Raw genomic sequence first — 22147 nt, 5'->3', positions numbered from 1 at the left:
ATATTGTTTCAAATGCCCTTTACGGTCTCCAAGCACTTTCTTGGTTATCGAAACACACGTCATATACGTCAGCGTAGATGAGAACCAGGTCAGAGACAAGAGAGACAATGAATGAAATCCCGCGAAATGATGTGCGGTCAATATGACCGCTTATGGCCGAAATAGGTAAAACAAATCATATTTTCTTTTCCTTTTCTGTAATTTATATAAAAAATATTCTCAATTAAAATACAGAGACTTTAGAAAAATGGTTAGAAGTCTGTAATGTTTGCATTTTGTTATTAACATCACAGATTGATAACTGGTAATGTTCAAAGTTATTATTATTAGTATTATTATTTCACATAAACACACACAGTAAGTATAACGGTACTGTGCTAGGTATTCTTTTCGTTAGTTCTTTATTGCTTTAGCAATATTGTTGTGGCATTCATGGCAATAAAGCGAATTTGAAATTTATTGAATTAATAAACCTTTAGATTCTTGATTCTTGCCTGTAGACTGATAAGTGTTGTGTGTACAAATGAGCAATACATCCAGATTTCCTGAGATTTGTATTGTCAATGGGAATTTGAATTTAAATATCTGGTGATGTTTTCTTCATGGAAATTATTTTTCGGGCAAACAATTACAATAGAGAGGGATCCGTTGTGTGACAGTGGAGCGGAGGGTCAGCAGCTGGATTTTGCACGCACGGTCAGTATTATTAGTAGGTGTTTGAGGTTTATTACGTTTGCGGACATTGTTACATTCAGTGTAATTATGTAACAGCCTTTGGGCCCTTGCCTTACAGCGCCTTTGCGTGCGCACAGTTTGCGTGTGTAGGCCCGTGGTCATGATAATCCGTCTATGGCTATAAGAGATGGATACACAATCAATTTCATGTTTATTGAATCAAAAATACATAGGTAGCCTATTGTCTTCTCCTTTGCTTTTTTTTTCAAAGACAAACTGAGCAGCAGTGCTCGATCCACTCATACCTTGTTAACCTTCCACAAAGACAAGTTATGTTAAAACGAACGACCAGAGGGGTCATTCCCCGGCAGATCGCACCCATGGGCCACAGTTTATTTCAGAGTTGTGAGAGTGCGGCTGGAAGTGGGGATTCCAGCACCACGGATAGTGCGTGTAAAAAGATTAGACAAACGTTTAAATGTGTTTGCTGCAAGCGAAAATATACTACATAATAAATGAAGATAGTGACAAAGGCCTATTAGCAATAAAAAGCAATGAGTTGTGTGAGTGCGGCCGGTGAGCGGACGGCAGTGTTTGATGTAGGAAGTAATGTAAACCTGAAAATCTATTTCAGAACAGCGGTGTTTCTGAGTGGGGCTGTTTCGCAATGGAAGGGTGCGTCGGAATGGAAGGCTGTCCCCTCACTCCGGGGTTAAAATGAATCATGTCATGCAAAAGCCTATATGTTTGTATCTCGCATTGGATCGATTGCACCATCTACTGGATGAAAATGGAACACAGAACAACTACGCGACACGTTCATATACGCGGACTGGTGCGCAGGGTGCAGATCAACTTCCGGCTGCGAAGCTTCAGAGTCTGCGAGCGCACGTACGTGTGAACGCCTAACAACATTTGTCAAACAGTTACAGACAGACGTGCACACGCTGCTTCATACATACGCAGCTTTTTGTTACGCATGAAATACAATATGCACGTAACAACGCACGCACGCATAACAAAATAATCATGTGTGCGTGCGTGCGTGCGTGCATGCGTTGCTGCGTGTCTCTCTAATTGTATTGACATCGATATACCGCCATAATGGTGTGCATGTGTGTGCGTGCGTGTTTGTGTGTGTGTGTGTAGCCCCATGTAGGCAGATCAGACATTGCGATGAAATCAAGTTTACACATCTGTCGCTTTGAAGTTGTGTGTGTGTGCACACATGTGTGTGTGTCCACAAGTGTGGTTGTGTGTGTGTGTGTGTGTGTGTCTGTGACTGTGTATGTGCACGTGTTTGTGTATATGTGTGTAGCGCCATGTAGGCTGATCAGAAGACGAGATGAAATCAGGTTCAAATATCTATAGTTTTGAAGATTTGTGTGTGTGTGTATGTGTGTTTGTGTGTGTGTGTGTGTGAGTGTCAGTGAGTGTCAGTAAGTATCAGTGAGTATTAGAGGTCATTGTGTGTGGGTGTGTGTTTATTTTCATTGTATTGGAAAGCGTAATAGTGTGACCCATTGCACCACTAAATGTGGCCGGGTCAAATTGACCCGGGAAGACCACAGGTGCTATAAATTTTGATAAAACACACATAAATAAAAGAAAAAGTCATAATTAATTTTACTTGCAAAGAGCATAGTCAGGGATCATCCATGCAATTTTCAGAAAATGATATGGAAGAAAACCAAAGTTATGACAAATTAACTTTTGAAGTCGGGTCAAAAAGACCCGAGGACAACACAAGGGTTAAAAAGATATGGGACGACGGACTCATCGTGTTCAAGAAGTGGTTGTTCTTCCTCATTCCACTGAAGAGCTGCTCGGCACACTGGCTATTGGCCCAGCCACGTAACTCAGGCACAAGCTCTATCTTGCGCAACACATCCTTTGGGTCTTTGGCGTTTGCCTCGTGAAAGCGGTCATAAAGAGCATAATGCTCTGATGACCCTGTCATAGGGTGGCCATTTTCATCAGGTACTGGGTTCTTTGTAGTTAGCCAAGGCAAGCTGACTTTCACTTTGTCTGCAGAGGCCAATCTGATGTTGTCATCAGTAGGATCCAGCAGTCTCCCCTCATGAGGGCTGAAGGGCAAGGACTGTGGCTCTCTTATGTTTGTATGTGTTGCCAGTCCCCTTGCAAAATCATACAAGGTCACATTGGGGAAATGCTTAATTGATAGCAGCAGATAAACAGCAAAATCTCTTGGGCTCTCAGCCATTAGGTTAAATTTAACTCCATAAACAACAGCACAAGGGCATGTGACCACAGCCCATCCACCTGGTAAAATAAAGTTATTGCACCCGTTATGAGTAACGATTACAGTGAAATGTAGTAAGTCTGAACGTTATTACTGATGCAAACACTTTTGAATATGAATCAACTCACCAGAAGCCCTCCAGACCTTTGAAAACACTTTGTCATATGATGACCAGTTCTGCATTTCTGTGCAGAGCCTCATAATTAGGTCCATCCTGGAGCCTTTGGAGTCTATGCCACACTCCTTGCAGAGACTTCGCACAGCTTCCATCTATGATGTTAAATAGCAAATATTACAGCCCTGATGGATTCAACAATGAGAAAACCCATACAAATAACGAATGACTCCATAGTGTGCAAATACCTTCAGTTTCAGAATCTCGTCAGTGAGCCGGTCCTCTGTAATTAAGAGGTCGGATTCTTCATTTGGGTTCCTTGGTGTGTAGATTTTGCAGTGTTCTGTGTTTGACACCACACTGGAGCCTCTTGTGAGGAGACCAATCCATGGTGCCCAGTTATGGTAACTGGGCCGTACCAAAAACGGGTTCTGCTTGTTACCTGCAGGAACATTTCAGAAGAAGAGTACAGAATATGTTACTCCCATTGCAGCACCTGTAGAATTTTCATTAATGTCACTCCAACATATTTTGGATGTTGACAAATTCTGGTTCTGGATGTAGTTCATACTTACTTGTCACCAATCCCCGACTGACCATTTCTAGTGACACAGACTCCCAGAAGTCTTCAACATTAACACTTTCCCATCATAATCCTGGGGTGGTTGCTCTATGCTACTTACTAGAAAAGAAAGAGGACAACAACAAATACAAATGTTGCACTTTTGTGAATTATGCTACCTCAGTGGGCTCAAGATATCCACATATGCTTCTTTCAAGTCTGGTGGAATGACATTTCCCAGAAGTGACTTTGCTGGCGTAATGAGTTATTTTATAGGCAAGTACAGTGTCAATATTGATCATGTAAAATCTGGTTACAATCAAACCTGTGATACCAAATGAATGACAGCGACAGGTTACTGTGATATTTTATATCATTTTCAGGGCAATTATTTCATTATTTATTTACTTACTGAGCATACTGAAGACTCTCTTCTTATGGAGATCCATAACAACCATGACAGGATGGTAACCACATGTGACACATGAAAATGTGTATGAATGATCTGTTATGGCTTCATAATATAAGTATGCATAGATGGGAATCTTTTGCCACATGTCTTCTCCAACACCTCTACAGCACTTCCAATGGCCTGGTGAGTCTATAAAAAAATCAATTATCAGACTTATTACAGATTAAAGTCTTTTTACAAGTTTGTTCTGGTTTGCAAACAATTAATACATACCTGGAGAGTGTTTCGCAGGAACACACAAATATGCAAGGATACAAGAGTTTGATCATCGAAGTTGTGTATTCCGTCACTCCATTCCTGGTACCAGAAGATCATGCCACAGCTACAGCAGTACTTGCAATACGCTGATACTCCTAATAAAAACAATTATAAGTTGGTGTGTCAGATGTGTCAACAGCTGCCAATTTCAATTATGCTATTTGCAGTAAGCACCAGAAATCATTTAAAACTCATACATGTTGTTACTTTAAAAATCTGTACTTAAAGGCTGGTTCACCAAAATTACAATATGAAAATAGTAGCTGCTACTGTTATATTGTTCCCATGTATTATGTCAGTCACAGTCACAATTTTTGCTGTTGCGGTGATGAGCTGTGGTTCACTCAGCAGTGTCTGGCCTGTGCATTCAGCGCAGATGGTCTCATGAGGAATTAGGTGCCTCGGAAAGTCACCCATTGCACTGATAACATCATGAGGAAGATCTGCAGGAATTTTCTTACTGAAGATGTAGTGCACCATCCATGCCAGCATCGGGTCATCAGGTGGGTATTGTGCCCCTTCTTTGTGTTGCTCCTCTTCTCCCTCTGCAACATCTGGAAATGATTCTACAGGTGCATCTTCCATACACCTAACATTCGCAAAAGCGACGGTTCTATCTGAAATAGATGCCACTTGCCAATGGTTGGTTTGGCACATGGACAGCACCATTCAATTATTTTACTGTCATACGTGACCAGCACTCTACCTAGCCTACTATAATATGAGATGTCCGGTTTGTACACAGAAAGGAATTTTTTGGTGGATGGTCCACCAACCGTCACCAGGCATGACAGAGGCACTCCCACATTCATAGCTTCAGCTTGCCGTTGGAGACATTTTTGTTTTCTAGCTTCACCAAACCACTTTTCTTGGACCATTTGTGTCAACACATCCTCTTCCAGCGTAGGGTTGTCAGTTCTGGCAGGTGGGCAGTAGGTGAGGGACTGCAGGTAGTGGCATTCAAATGGAAAAAGATTGCTTCTTTTAGCAAAGTCTGCATTTATCTTGCACTGGTCCATTTCACACCTTATTTGTTGATCCTTGCCGACTGTTTTATGACATGGATAGGTGTTGCTGGGTCCAGCAAATGATTTTACGACAAAAAAAACACCATGTTCGGGATCAATGCACTCACTGCTCAGATGACATTGAGCTGTGGGGTCCCGCTTGTTGTCCGAGTGCTTCTTATGTATGTGCATTCGTAAGTTGCGTCTATTCAGTGTAAGTCCACAATGGATACACCGAACAGTCTTCTGCTTTTGACCCCGCACACGAGGTGGTGCCTTTGCAGGTGTAGCTGAAGCCACTGTGGGAGCATGAGGTGCAGGTGCAGCTAAAGCCGGCAAAGTGTCAAATGACTTAGTACTTACACTAGACACAGGTGAGAGCGCCATCCTAGTCTTATTAGACCTCAGTGCTGCCTTTGACACCGTCAACCACCCCACTCTTCTAGCCCTTCTTCATCAGTGGGTTGGTATTAGGGGCTCAGCTCTGCAGTGGTTCTCCTCCTACCTCATCCATAGATCCTTTTCAGTGTCCATAGGTCAGCACTCCTCATCCTCTGCCCCTCTGTCCTGTGGGGTCCCCCAAGGGTCCATCCTGGGTCCAATTCTAGTTTGTTTATATATGCTCCCATTGGGAAATATAATTAGAAAATACAACCTGTCGTTCCACTTTTATGCTGACGACTCACAATTATATCTACCACTGAGATCCGGAAACTCCTTTCAGACTCTCCTAGAGTGTCTCAAGGAGATAAATGACTGGATGGGGGATACTTTCCTCCAACTTAACAACAACAAAACAGAAGTAATCATCTTTAGCCCTTCCAAAACCAAAAACCCCATCTTTACTGACCTAGGTAGTCTGACGCCATTCACAAAACCTTCTGCAAGAAATCTGGGAGTCATTTTTGATTTTGAGCTATGCTTTAATAAGCAAATCTCCTCTGTAATTAAGAACAGCTTCTACCAGCTCAGAATTATCTCTAAAATAAAACACTCTCTATCGTACCACGATCTGGAAAAAGTTATCCATGCCTTTATAACATCACGGCTGGACTACTGCAACTCCCTCTACCTTGGTCTCCCCCAGTCCCTCATAACACACCTTCAAATGGTTCAGAATGCAGCAGCAAGACTGTTGACTGGGGCAAAAAAGTGGGAGCACATGACACCCATTCTTGCATCCCTTCACTGGCTCCCAGTACAACAAAGGATCCATTTCAAGACAGTTCTAATGGTGTTCAAAGCCCTCAACGGTCAGGCCCCATCGTACATCACAGACCTTTTACACCCCCACTCATCCCCTAGGTCCCTAAGATCCTCTAATATGGGTCTGTAGCGCCGCATTATGTAATAACGCCGCATTATGTAATAATGTAATAAATTTTCACTTCATTATGTAATAACACCGCATTTCGTAATAATCTGCCACATTTTGTAATAAAATTCTTGAATGCAATATGTAATAAACTTTGCCGCATTATGTAATAAGTTATTACATAGGCTCAAAACCCATCTGTACACCCTGGCTTTTTCTCTCCATTAATCTTTCTACCTCCCCACTACTATCTTTGTTAATATGTGGTTGTCTGTGTTTTATGGTTCTTTTTTTTAACTTATTTTTACTTATTGAATGCACGATGTACAGCACTTTGGTCAGTGTGAACTGTTATAAATGTGCTTTTATTATTACATTTTACTTTCTTTTTACTTACTAAAGCCACGGTAGGGGCAAGAGGTGGAGGTGCAGCTAAAATATGAGGTGCAGGTGTAGCTGAAGCCACAGCAGAAGCACACGGGGGAGATGCGACTAAAGCCACGGTGGGGGCAAGAGGTGGAGGTGCAGGTGTCTCCTGTATGATTCAAGGTGAGAGAGAAACTGAATTTTGCGTATAACTATTTTCTGGCAATTTGTGCAATGGAAATGTGCCATATCTCTGCACCGCCGACTGCATTTGCAGATGAGATAACCTGTGAGACAACATTCTCACAATCAGAACTACTGACAACCTCACACACAATCCACAAACAGAAGCACATGCTTGATAAGAAGGGGAAAGGAGACAATATACGTTTTCTCTCAATAATATGTTATCTTCAGTTTATTCAGACCGTACCTTGATGACGCACTGCCAACTTTAAATGATTTTGTTGGTGATACAGCATTCTTTGCCTTCTGTCGTGCTGTAATAACAACACGGACAGCTATAGGTGTCCGCCAAAGGGATATCTGGATCCTCTGTGGTGAAATGGGTGGCGTGCTGCTGAGACAACCATATCAAAAGACCAAGACCATTAGATGCAAATCCATGCACAACATCAACACAATTAACATTGATACTTCTTAACAGAGTTTGCTTTGTTACGGTTACTGTGCGTTCACACCAAACATGAAGAGAGTAAACTCAACAAGCCAGTTTGTGGGGAAAGTCAGCTGTGATTGTGCTACTGTGGTTCATAATAAAGTACAACAGACCGCTGTAATCAATTAACATACATATTTTCATAACTTAGCAGGTAGTCCAACTTCCTCTCTGACTTTTCTCCAAGCACTCTCCTTTATTGTCTGGTCTCTGTATGCGTGTACAGCGGTATGGTGGTACAGAGCCCCGGGTCGGAATGACACAACAAGCGAGAAAAGCCAGCTGTGCTATTGTTGTGCTAACTGGGGCTAATGCTCCTTGTGTTCGGGGCCCCGGAGCTCATTGGCTCCGTACTATACTACCACACTCCATACGCATATAGAGACCAGAGCTCGGGAGCTCCGGGACAGAAACGGATAGACAGAGACTTGGACAAAACAGGAGAGGGCTTGGAGAAAAGTACCTAACCCTAACAGTAACATTAATTAACGTTAACCCAACGTTTCTTGATAGGTAACATAGTTATCTAGTTAGCAAACGTTGAGTAGGGTAACATTAACACACAAACATTAACGTTAACACGCACGTTTATCACTAACATTAACCTACAGTTTAGCTTCATAACGTAACAACAATTCTCTGCAATAAAACTTATTTTACTCCTCATTACATCTGAATGAGGCTTTGACATTTAACACTCACCGACACGCTGGACGGTCCAGCCCCGCCTTCCTGTAGGCTGCAGCCGTTACCTTCTCGGAAAAGGAGTTGCGAGAAGCCATCAGAAACCTGAAGCAATTGCATGTTGAAAAGGCTATGCAGAGGAAGGGCATAACTTGGATTTTCAACAGCCCAGCTGCTTCACATCAGGGAGGAGTTTGGGACCGTCAAATCCATACTGTACAGAGGATACTTGGTGCCTTGGTGAAAGAACAGACACTCTCAGATGACAATCTTCACACACTCATGTGTGAGGTTGAAAGCATAATCAATGACAGACCGATCACAAGCCCATCAGATGATCCCTGTGATATTGAACTTTTAACACCCAACCATTTGCTGCTGATTAAAGTACAACCCAATATGCCACCGGGAACCTTCAATAAAGATGATCAGTATTCAAGGAGACGCTAGAGGCAAGTTCAGTATCTAGCAGATTGGAACAGATGAACTCGAGAATACTTTGCGTTATTCCGTTACAGTTACAATTTAAATAGATGGTATTCAGAATACAGTTACATTGTTGAAATCAATTGAGCACATGACGGTTCTTCTTTATTTCACAAGTTTAAGGCAACTCGATGCATTTCCCAGAAGCCCCAACATGAAAACGAATGAAAATGAGCTAGCACTATTTCCGGGATCAGTCACAATGGAGTAGCAAGAGGAGCAGGAGCTAGATGTAGAGCTGGAGCCAGAGCTGGCATAACAGAGCCAGGGCAGGAATGCGTTTCTATCTTGGAAAAACAGCATTTCACATTAAAGAAAAAGAAGGGAGACCAAGATACAACCTCTGCTTGCCAGCAACCAACCTCCTTTCAGCGTCCAAAGACTCCACCTCTAACCTGAAGAAGCATATTAAAGTAAGTTATTTTTTTAATTAGCCAGGGGTAGTTGTCCGCTGTAGTTTTACTGGTCACCTTGCTACTTTATAGTTGTCAGGTAGCTACCTGCTTAGTTGATGAGTAGATTTACTAGCCCCAGAGCCATTGAAAGACTGACTAGCCCTATTTGACATGCTAGCTAAAGGAGCAACCTGCCAGAGCTTCTGTTTCTATACCATTCCTCCCTCCTGTTGATCCAAAACCTGGAGAAAGAAATCGGCTGGTTGAACGGTGTGGTCTGGCTGCGCAGGGGAAAGCCATGTCTCGGTGAGGCAGAATATGTTGCAGTCCCGTATCTCTGGGAACTACTCCAAGCCGTGATGTCGTCAAGCTTGTTGTCCAGGTTTTGAACATTAGCCAACAGGACACTGGGCAGGGGTGGACGGTGTGTACACCCTCACAGTCTGTTTTGTACTCCGGCCCATTTTCTGCAACGTTTCTTCCGCAGATCAGACAGAATAATAAAAGTAAAAAAGTATAAAAGTAAATAACAAATGAAACGCACAGTCTGAGCGGAGCTGTTGCGACAGTGTCTGACCACAGCAGCACTATCTTTCAGGAAATTATGTTATAACACATTAGGCTGTTTACATGACCACTTGAATAATCTGGTAACTTCATAAATAAGATGATTTCTTTATTAGTGTGCATGTAAATGTGGCGAGCGATAGGCGAGAGAAAATTAAACGAAATAATCTAACAAAAAAAACAAGAAACGGAAAACCAACAACGCCACCCTGGGAATTTCACCCAAGGAATTGATTTAAAGTGCAAAGGCACACAGGTAAGGTCACTCATTAAAAGGCATGAGACGTGGTTTAAATGTTGTAGAAAAATACAATTTTATTACATAAGTTCTCTTTTTAAAACAAAGTCTTTTTGACATTCATCCCAGGATAAATAAGGGCTTGGAGGCAAGTGAGTGGACAATGACTAGTGCAAGGGGGGGGGGCCCACCAAAAAGAAAACAAAAATCACCCAACATGCGTGGCACACACACTGAAGACCCGCTCCCAGGACACAGCAAACGAGACAAAGGGGGGGGGGGGACACCGCCACCAAGACACCAGCACGCCACCACCAGTCTCCAGCCACTAAAAAGAGAAATAAACAAATCAGTGGGCAAATGACCCAACAACATGAAACAAAATGATTTCAAAAATTAACAAAATTATAACTAGTGGGCAAATAAACTTAACCAATATCAACTGCCCACTATTAACTTATATGGTCATAAACAAAAGAATATGAAAACAAAAAGAAAAACACAGCCAGCTAAAATAATTACATAAGCTAGATAGGACTACATAAATAGTCAAACCAAAATAATTACCAAATCGTTCAAATAATCAGAACACACTTAACACATATTCACACATCGAGGGGAGGGGCAAGCCCCAGTTAAAACACACACACATACACACTGAATGAGCGCCCCTGGTAGGGCTACTCGGGAAGTGTGCGCCGCAAGAGACAGGCGGCTACGGACACAATGTGCCAGCTGGAGCAAAGCGCATGGGGCAAACAGCAGCGTCAAGCAGCAGCAAGGCAAAACAGCGTGGAGACGAAGTATCGGCAAACAAAACAGCAGTGACCCCAATAAGCTGATTGCGTTAGTCCTGTTTACGACCAAACACGGACACACACACACACCCGTTCACACAGGAGGAGGGAAGGAGAGAGGACTCCGGCCGCTGTCGGCGTTCACCTGAGACCACACCAGCGTTAGCCATCGGACAGCATCAACTACATTGCCGAAAGAGAGAATACTTACCAAGCAAACAATGCACCATAACGCACACAGGAAACCCAGATCAGCAACAAGCAGTCACCCTGTCGGACCAGACAACCTTTGGCCCGGAAGTGACGCACCAGTGACAGGAGCGCAAAAGGAAGAGATGGTGGAGGATGGCTGCTTTTATACCAGCCCACAGCATGACGGCCACTAGTGGCGCTAAACAAACATTAGCACTAGACATGGATAGCACATCTATACTGCTACATTCTACCCCACCTTCTTAGATCGTCGTCCCGACGATCAACAAAGTAAGATAAATACAACAAGCTAACTCCAAGGTCTAAACAAAGCAGACACTGAGTTGGACAGAGAAGTAGGAGGGTTGGCCGCTTGCGCCTCTCCAGCAGGTCGTGGAAGATGATGCACATTCGGGTGCTGACCAGCCGTTTGACGTAGGGTCCGGCGTGGGCCCATGTTGCTGGAATCAGGGCAAGTGACCAAAGGAGGACATGAGGATGCCCCCGGAGCTGGAAAGGATGAAGGCACTTGGGACGTAGTTGGTCCGGCAGCTGGCATGGCAGAATTGGCCACAGAAGGTTGTTGGTCAAGGACAAACAGATCATACTCAAATGAAGGCTCCTCTTCTGGGGGTGGTTCGTCCCTGGGGGACAAGTTGTGAGAAGAGGCATGACGAGGTGAGTCCACCCCTATGACCGCCTTCAGCATAGTACGGTGGACCTGTCTGGCCTTTGTCTCATCATCCACTGGCACAATAGTATACACTGAGCCACCCTCCTTAGGCATCCTCAATACTCGATACTTCACTGAGCTCCACCGATCTCGGGTCTTCTGGGGCCCCCTGGCTCTGAAGTCGCGCAAGTACACCAACTGCCCTTCCTGCAGTGGCAAATCTCTTACATGCTGATCATGGGCTCGCTTTCGCCGATCGGCAGCATGTTTCAAGCGCCCCTGTGCACCTTCAAAGGCCACCTGCAAGCGGGCTTGGTGCTCTTGCACCCACTCATGGATTGACCCACCAACCGGGTTCTCAACCCTACCCAACAAGAAATCGAGTGGTAGCCTTGGTTCCTGCCCGAACATCAAGAAAAAGGGAGACTCTCCTGTTGACTGGTGGGGAGTCGTGTTGTAACAATAAAGGACGTGAGGGAGACACACGTGCCAATCCCTTTTACGAGACACTGGCAGAGTTCGCAGCAGATTGTGGAGTGTCCGGTTGAACCGCTCGCATTGACCATTTCCTTCAGGATGGTATGGAGTGGTACGTGATTTTACGATGCCATACAGGTTACACAACTGTTGAATGAGAGAGCTTTCGAAGTTACGGCCCTGGTCAGAATGCAAACGAGCGGGGACACCAAACTTATAAAACCACTCTGACACCAAAACCCTGGCTACAGTGGCCGCACGCTGATCCCGAGTAGGGACCGCCATGGTGTACTTACTAAAAACATCAGTAAGCACCAAGACGTTCTCTACACCATTCTGGGCCGGCTCTAGAGACGTGTAGTCGATGGCAAGAATTTCATTAGGGCGGGAAGCCAAAAGATGTCCCATGACTCCGTGCGCCCTTGGGTGAACATCCTTGGCCACTTGACACCTCTCACATTGCTGACACCAACGAGCTACATCAGAAGACATAGCAGGCCAGTAGCATCGAGACCGGAGGAGCGCCAGTGTGCGCTCCACCCCCTGGTGACCATGCTCCTGGTGCACTTGGGTCAGGACCTCATCTCTCAGTACAGTGGGCAACAACAGCTGGTACATGGCTTCAGCGCCATCCGGTCGAAACACCTTTCGGAACAGGACACCATCCCTCTCAAGCAGGCGGTCCCACTGCCGCAACAACACTAGCGTAGTTTGGGAGAGCCGTGCCCGCTCCTCACGACTAGGACGCTGCCTCCTGCTCCAAAACACCAACAGCTCCTGTATCACAGGATCGGTCTGCTGAGCGAGACGAAGTTCAGATAGAGTGAGCTGTGGCATGGCGGCGATGGTAGCTTGGGTGGCCTCTGCCTTTCCCAAACCCAACGCTTGCTGCAAAGACTTCGGCATGGCTGTACCTGGAAGCATTGCCACCACATCCTGGGGGCCAGATGGGTGCTGACGAGAGAGGGCATCGGCGTTAGTGTTGCTCTTCCCTGATCGATACTTGATCTCAAAATCGAAAGAGGCTAGCTGGGCTGCCCACCTCTGCTCAGTAGCAGCAAGCTTAGCAGAAGACAGATGACTGAGGGGGTTGTTATCAGTATACACGACACATCTATTACCCAACAAATACTCTCTGAACTTCTCTGTCATGGCCCACTTAAGGGCCAAGAACTCCAGTTTCATAGAGCTGTAGTTTGCCATGTTCCTCTCTGGGGGTCGCAGGCCCCTGCTAGCATATGCTATTGGCCTCACCTTGCCCGCCTGAGCCTGAGAAAGGACTGCGCCCAAGCCACCATAGCTTGCATCGACCTCCAGAATGAATGGAAGAGAGAAGTCTGCATAAGCCAACACCGGCGCGGTGGTGAGCTTAGCTTTCAGTGTGTCAAAGTTCTTGTTACACTCGTCAGTCCAACACCTGGAAAACCGCTGATCAGGCTTCTTGGTGCCTCCACATTCAGCCACAGCCCTATGCAGAGGAGCTGCCAACTTGGCAAACCCCTCCACAAACCGCCGATAATAGCTGGCGAAACCAAGGAAAGAACGAAGCTCCGAGGCAGTAGTGGGACACGGCCAATTGGCCACCACTTCAATCTTTCCTGGATCTGTGGAGACCCCATCAGCCGATATCACGTGGCCCAAGTAGTGCACCTCTTTACGAAAGAACGAGCACTTACTGAGCTTGGCTTTGAGGCCTTCACTTTGAAGCCGCTCCAGCACCCCCTTAAGTCTCTCCAGATGCTGTTCAACAGTGGAGGAGAACACAACAATATCGTCAAGATATAACAATACAGACTGACACTGCTGGTCACCAAAGATGCGTTGCATCAACCTTTGGAAGGTGCTGGGCGCATTACAGAGCCCAAAAGGCATTCTGTTCCACTCAAATAAACCGAAAGGTGTACAAAATGCGGTTTTTGGCCGGTCGGCCTCAGTGACTGGCACCTGGTTATAGCCACTGGTCAAGTCCAAGGTCGAAAACCAGCAAGCACCGGACAATGCGTCCGAAGACTCTTCTATGCGTGGTAGAGGGAAGGCGTCTCTTCGGGTCTTACGATTGAGCAGCCGGTAGTCGACACACATGCGCAGGTCGCCACCCTTTTTCCGTACCAACACAATCGGGGACGCATAGGGGCTGCTACTCTCACGAATTACTTGAGACGAGAGCAGTTGGTTGATGTGCTCCTTCACAACCTCATACTCGGAGGGTGGAATGCGCCTAAAGCGCTGCGCCACTGGAGTGTCATCAATCAAAGGAATATCGTGGGAGATGAGGTTAGTACAACCCAGATCGGTGTCACTGGTGGAGAAGACCGAAGCGTAATGTTCAAGTAGTGACCTCACCTGACCCTGTTCCTCCACAGACAATGGTGACAAATCCACATCCTCCACCTGCTGCTGCATGCTGGGGGAAGCTGTCTGGGAAGACACAGTGGCCACCTCTGATGGCACCTCGGTGACTCCTGCAGGAAGGCTGACCACGTTCACAAAATCCAGTGTGCCGACAACAGTGCGGGGGTACAACATAACATCGTTGCAGCCAACATTAATAACAGGTATATAGGCTGTGCCCCTTATAACACGAACTAAAGAAGGGGAGGCAAGCAACCCTGCAGGCAAACCAGCATTCAAAGGCTCAAACAATACTGTAGAACCTGAATACTGCTCAGAACATGTGGCGGCCACAATTCTCATCACACCACCAGGAATCTGCCAGCCCCTCTTACCCCTGACCTTCACTGTCCCTGGAGTGTCTGAAGAAGCTAGACCACTAGCATGGTGACACTGTTGCAGTGCCTGCACAACTGGCTTGGGGGCCTCAGAGGTGCAAACCTGAGAAAACAAGGCTACACCATGTTGGCCAAAAAGGTCCTGGTAGCACTTACGAATCACGTTCATCCCCAGAACACCAGGCACTCGAGAAGGTACACCACCAGGCGGGTCCCTCACCACCAAAACACCGCATTGCGGCATTAGTTTGCCACAAAGCTGCACGTTAAGTTCCAAGTACCCAAGGTAAGGAATAGTCAGACCGTTGGCAGCTCTGAGCTCCAACCAATGACAAGAACGGAGGCGCTCCTGGCCCCAAGGCTCAAGATGTTGACGAAAGAAGCTCTCAGAAATGGTAGACACCATGGAACCGGTGTCTACCAGACAAGGGACCTTCACGCCACCCATGTCGACATCCAAATGGGGGCAGGACGAAATCAATCCAGAAGCATCCATATTGCGTGAAACAGCTTGCGAGCCAGTGTCAGCCCCACCCAAACTGTGGCTCTGCAGTTCGGTGGGCACTAGTTTTCCGACGTGGAATGAGAGCGAGGTTGTCGACCAGCATTCAAGGGGGGTCGTGAGGGAAACTGCGAACGAGAGGCAACACGCTCTCCATCACACTCATGTGCAAAGTGTCCCGGCTGGTTACAGCGCCTGCATATTAAAGGGCCAGGCCGTGGTGGACGACGGTACTGGTTGGAGCTTTGTAGCTGAGCAATGCTTCCCACAAGCTGGTCAAGCTGCTCTTGCTGACGCTTCAACATCTCCCTCATCTCACTCATCTCAGACACTGAAGTAGGTGAGACAATAGCCTGGGGGGCACCATGAACACCGTACTGGACACCATAGACTGAGGGGACTGATTGGCTGCGACCTCTCACACCACCAGGCAAACCCTCGCGCTCCCATCGAATTGCCTCAACCCTCACCTCAAGCAAGGTGCAACCAGGCTGGCGACGCACCAACTGCTTCAACTCACGTCTCAAGGAACTATTCAAGATGTGCTCGACAAACTGGTCTCTCAAAAGGGCCCCAGCGTGTGGCATGTCGGCGGGGGCGCACCGCTTCACTTTCTCCATAAGGCCCATTAAAGCAAGGGAGAACTCCTGAAGTGTTTCTCCTTCTTGCTGACCTCTGGAAAAGAAAGCTTGCTGCACAGCAACATACGACTCAGAGCACCCATACAGCTCGTCTAAGATGGCAAGTATTCTAGCGGGGTCCTCCCTCTCAGCGTCAGAGCGATACTTTATTTCCTCTTTGGCCTCTCCCTCTAGGTGGTCGAACAGAAAAAACGCCTGGTCGAACCGGGACAGATGCCGAGCCCTCATACTCGCCTGCACCTCCTCCACCCACTCACTCAATCCCACGCCTGTCCTTCCCCGAAAGATTGTACATCTCCTATCTCTAGGCACAAAAATTAGTCTCTCCGCTACAGAGGGAACAGAAGTGGGAGAGGCAGCAGGTACTGCTGAAGAGGTAGACGGTAGACCACTTGGGCCAGCCTGTCCTTGTCGTAACCGCTCATTATCTGCTTTTAACTGTGCAATCAGCTCTCTAAGTTCCTGAGTTTCATCCTCCATGATTACTACAAACTCACTACACCAGTAATTACAATGATGCAAAAAGCACCACAAAAGTCAAATCTATAGTATGCACCTCACAAAGATCCACAAGGAGCCACTGCTGCTTTGTCCCCGATCTCTCCAATCTGCATGCACAAAAACAAAATTAGGTCACATCAAATAAAGTGAGCAACACAAAACAATATGTATACAAGGGAACACACGTCTCAGCCGTTTGGAAAAGAGTGATCCTGCCAACAACGCCAAGTTTGTGGCGAGCGATAGGCGAGAGAAAATTAAACGAAATAATCTAACAAAAAAAACAAGAAACGGAAAACCAACAACGCCACCCTGGGAATTTCACCCAAGGAATTGATTTAAAGTGCAAAGGCACACAGGTAAGGTCACTCATTAAAAGGCATGAGACGTGGTTTAAATGTTGTAGAAAAATACAATTTTATTACATAAGTTCTCTTTTTAAAACAAAGTCTTTTTGACATTCATCCCAGGATAAATAAGGGCTTGGAGGCAAGTGAGTGGACAATGACTAGTGCAAGGGGGGGGGGCGGGCCCACCAAAAAGAAAACAAAAATCACCCAACATGCGTGGCACACACACTGAAGACCCGCTTCCAGGACACAGCAAACGAGACAAGGGGGGGGGGGGGGGGACACCGCCACCAAGACACCAGCACGCCACCACCAGTCTCCAGCCACTAAAAAGAGAAATAAACAAATCAGTGGGCAAATGACCCAACAACATGAAACAAAATGATTTCAAAAATTAACAAAATTATAACTAGTGGGCAAATAAACTTAACCAATATCAACTGCCCACTATTAACTTATATGGTCATAAACAAAAGAATATGAAAACAAAAAGAAAAACACAGCCAGCTAAAATAATTACATAAGCTAGATAGGACTACATAAATAGTCAAACCAAAATAATTACCAAATCGTTCAAATAATCAGAACACACTTACCACATATTCACACATCGAGGGGAGGGGCAAGCCCCAGTTAAAACACACACACATACACACTGAATGAGCGCCCCTGGTAGGGCTACTCGGGAAGTGTGCGCCGCAAGAGACAGGCGGCTACGGACACAATGTGCCAGCCGGAGCAAAGCGCATGGGGCAAACAGCAGCGTCAAGCAGCAGCAAGGCAAAACAGCGTGGAGACGAAGTATCGGCAAACAAAACAGCAGTGACCCCAATAAGCTGATTGCGTTAGTCCTGTTTACGACCAAACACGGACACACACACACACCCGTTCACACAGGAGGAGGGAAGGAGAGAGGACTCCGGCCGCTGTCGGCGTTCACCTGAGACCACACCAGCGTTAGCCGTCGGACAGCATCAACTACATTGCCGAAAGAGAGAATACTTACCAAGCAAACAATGCACCATAGCGCACACAGGAAACCCAGATCAGCAACAAGCAGTCACCCTGTCGGACCAGACAACCTTTGGCCCGGAAGTGACGCACCAGTGACAGGAGCGCAAAAGGAAGAGATGGTGGAGGATGGCTGCTTTTATACCAGCCCACAGCATGACGGCCACTAGTGGCGCTAAACAAACAGTAGCACTAGACATGGATAGCACATCTATACTGCTACATAAACGTGCTCAGGCCTGAAGGGAGCAGATGGGACCTTTTCTGTTGGATCCTTTCACAATTTAGCTTGCTTTTGCTAGCTTCTACAACCTTACCAAACCCAGTTTTAACATGTAGGAATCTTGATTTAGGACCTAAATCTTTATTTAATTTTCAGAGTTTAAATTGTGATCACATTCTCATATTCCTAAATAATGGTGTGCTAGTATTGCTGCAAGCACACTGACACAGAAAACTTCAAGCCAAGTGCTATTCCAGCATAGGAATGCTGATAGGCCCATAAGTATGTGGGCAAATATTGCCTTCATTAATCACAATGATAAGTAATCACCTGCAAAGGGAGGAGTTACAAGAACTTGAAGATATGGGAATATCAGAACTCCTATTCTTAAAAGACAAGGTAACTGAGCTCCATGCTGAGGTAGCTATGACTGAGCACTTAGCTAAGCTTCAAGCAAAATCAAATGAAGATAAAAATGGACAAGACAAGACACAGGTCACTATACCACAAGAAAGCAGTCTCCCTCAGTTACAGCCAATGCCTTCTACAGGGAGTACTTATAGGGGAAGTGAACACAAGGCTCAGGTCCCCACAGTCACCCACACAACGCCAGTCTCAGGTACAGGTTCAGGTCAGGCCCCTCCCCCCTGGCACAAAGAGTTTAAAATATCGGGACAAATCGGAGAACCAGGACAAAAAGACCGCCTCACATTTTCCAGCTTAGCACAGCAGATTGAGCATGGCCTCCTTAAGGGCTTTCCTGAGACTGAGATTGTTGATGCCGTCATAAGAGCCATTGTTCCAGGAATGCAGTTACGCAGTTACTTAGAGGGGAAAAGTGACCTCAAACTACCAACACTTAAAAGGATACTCCGTTGTCATTACCAAGAAAAGAGCGCAACAGAATTATATAAACAGTTGTCATCTGAAGGTCAGGGCATGAAGGAGATGCCTCAGAACTTCCTTATCCGTGCTCCAGATCTAAGGCAGAAGATTCTGTTTGCCTCACAAGAGTCAGAGTCAGGCCTAAGATATGATCCAGTGCTAGTACAGAACATGTTTTTTCACTCAGTGATGACTGGCCTGTAAAATGATAATATCAAACGAGATCTCCAGCCATATCTGGAACAAGCTGGTGTTTCTGATGAACTCCTGTTTGAAAAACTGAATACAGCATGTGCTTATGAAAGTGAGAGGCAAGACAAGAGGAAAATGACAACACCACAGCGACCTGTAGCTGTTCACTCTGCTCAGTCTGACCACACTCCTGCTGAAAAGAAGGAGAAAACGAGCCAGCCGGGTCACAGTAAGTACAAATTGATATTCTCTCAGAACTGCAGGAGATGAGAGCTAACATGTCTCTCTTAAAGGACCTTAAAGCTGAAGTGGCTTCCATCAAAGAGTCTATGCAGCAGCCCTCTTACCCATCCAGGCAGCACCCAGACCCAGCATTACCACCAGACTGCACTCCTCATCAGCTAGCACCAGTCCACCACGGCCCACCACAGAGACACTGGGCTGCTCCTGCCCCTGTAGCACAACATGGCTATCTTCAACCTAACCAAAGGTTCGCCAACCAACGCCCTCTCCCCACACCTGCACCACGCCGTAGAAGGAGATGCTATACTTGCGAGCAGGGAAATGTAGAAGACTATAGTCACTGCTTCAGATGCGGCAGTAATGAACATTTCGCAGCAGGTTGCAGAATGGGCAGATCAGGTCAATTCAGAGGGAGCGCTTTAAACGGGCCAGGGTTACCCCAGCGGGGCAGGGAGTGACCGCTTCATCAACAGTGCCCCAACTTTGTGTACACTGTGGTGCACAGGGAAGGAATGTGAGGCTGAGACAATGTGCATCATGTAAAGGTGTGTTATACTGTTCCAAAGCATGTCAACATGAACACTGGGTGGTCCACAGAAATCAATGTTTAACAACCTCATGTAAAACAGTCCGAGCCACAACACGAAAGAGAAAACACGTCAAAGTTGCTCCTCTAGTTGGAAAGAAATACCTTATTGACTGCCATATCCAAGATCAGCAAGTTAGAGCTTTGTAGGACTCCGGCTCACAAGTGGCTGTAGTGAGTGAACACTGGAAAACAGAACACTTACCACACGTAACACTGAGAGACATTTCTGAGATCATTGATGATAATGACACTTTAAACCTTGTTGCTGCTAATGGGGAAGACATGCCATATGTCGGATGGATAGAGGTGATATTTAGATTAGCTGCAGATGGAGTCCCCACAACAGAGGTCGTTGTTCCCACCCTGGTGATTAAAGGTGGCAGTCTTGCACGACCTATTATTGGCTCAAATGTTATTGGACTGATTGTTGATACTGAGCTGCAGCAGAATGACGCCACTGATAAACAGCAGCTAATTAAAACTGTCCAAGCAGCTTTTCCTGGCTTTGAAATGGATCATGCTAAAGTTTTTGTAGAGCAAGTTACTGCTGAACAGCGATCACATGAATATGTAGTCAAGACGACCAGAGAGCGAGTGCATGTCCCCAAACACACATCTGTAAAATTAGATTGCCGTGTTCTGACAGCACCTTTACAAGTTGAGACAACACTGATGTTTGAGCCTAGTGTTGACCCACAGTGGCCAGAGGGCCTTGAATTCGCTGATACTCTTGTGACACTGGGAAAAGGAGCAAAACCATTCATAATTGTGGATGTGCAAAACCCAACAGACCATGATGTCGTGCTCACTGGCAGAACTGTTATTGGGACAGTGCAGCAAGTTCAAGCAGTTTATCCACCGACAATCTTCGAACGATCCTGCGCCTCTCCTCCAGTAACAGTGAGCAATGTGGGAGTAAGAAATGAACAAACCTCTTGTGGTGAATGGGATCCCCCAGTCGACGTGAACCATCTCAGCCCATCTGAAAAAGAAATAGTTCAACAAATGTTAAGAGAAGAGTCAGGCTCTTTCTCTAATTCTGATGACGACATTGGTTGTATTGAGAATCTGCGGCTCTCCATCTCACTGAAAGACACTGAGCCTGTGGCCAAAACTTACACCTCTGTGCCAAAACCACTTTATCAAGAGATGAAGAGCTACTTACATGACCTCATCGCACAAGGTTGGGTGCGTAAATCGAACCCACCCTATGCATCCCCAGTTGTGTGCGTTCGGAAAAAGGATGGAAGCTTACGCCTGTGTATAGATTACCGTGAGTTAAACCACAAAACTGTACCAGACCGTCAGCCCATTCCCCGGGTGCAGGACATCATGGACGGCCTAGGGGGGCACTCATGGTTTTCGCTCTTAGACCAGGGGAAAGCCTACCATCAGGGGTTCAAGGCGGAAAAGAGTCGGCCCCTCACTGCTTTTGTAACCCACTGGGGTTTGTATGAATGGATCCGAATCCCCTTTGGCCTGATGAACGCACCGGCTGCCTTCCAGTGATGTATGGAAGAGTGTCTGGAGGAGATTCGAGATCAGATTTGTATCCCATATCTTGACGATATACTTGTGTTCAGTCAGTCATTTGAAAGTCATGCTGAAAATGTCAGAACTGTGCTGAGGAGGGCTTCCGGTAATGGCGGCGTGCTAGACAGACGTGGTATCCCTCCTCTCCACCAAAAATCGGAAAATTCCTGCAAATGACCTAACCTGGCACAGACATTAACCTAGTCGCGGGATTTTACAAGGTCTCTGATGTCGTCTGCACTTGGAAAATCGAGCAGGCATCGCACAAAAAGTTTACAACCGAGGATTTCTGACTTCGGCTCGGCTAAGAATAGCAGTGAGATTAGCCCTAAAGCTAACGACACACAGAGCGAGGCTGCTTGAAACACCAGCGAAAACATGAACAAGGAAATTCTCGATGCCATCAAAGATCTGAAGGATGACTTCTCAAACAGACTTGACGGAATAATGATTGCAATTGATGGAGTGAGAAAGGAAATAAGTGAGTGTACTGAACGTATTGCTAACGCCGAGGTCCGCATCTCTAA

At 46.1% G+C, this 22147-nt stretch overlaps 1 pseudogene; it reads right to left on the bottom strand.

Moving 5' to 3' along the window:
* Positions 1–2371: 2371 nt before the first annotated feature.
* On the bottom strand, positions 2372–4930 carry LOC115595918 (HMG domain-containing protein 3-like; annotated as a pseudogene).
* Between the last annotated feature and the right edge of the window lie 17217 nt (positions 4931–22147).

The sequence above is a fragment of the Sparus aurata genome, chromosome 14 (genome assembly GCF_900880675.1).
Source record: "Sparus aurata chromosome 14, fSpaAur1.1, whole genome shotgun sequence".
NCBI classification, from domain to species: Eukaryota; Metazoa; Chordata; class Actinopteri; order Spariformes; family Sparidae; genus Sparus; species Sparus aurata.
The sequence above is the reverse complement of the archived record's forward strand: the minus strand, read 5'-3'. Positions and strand labels throughout refer to the sequence as shown.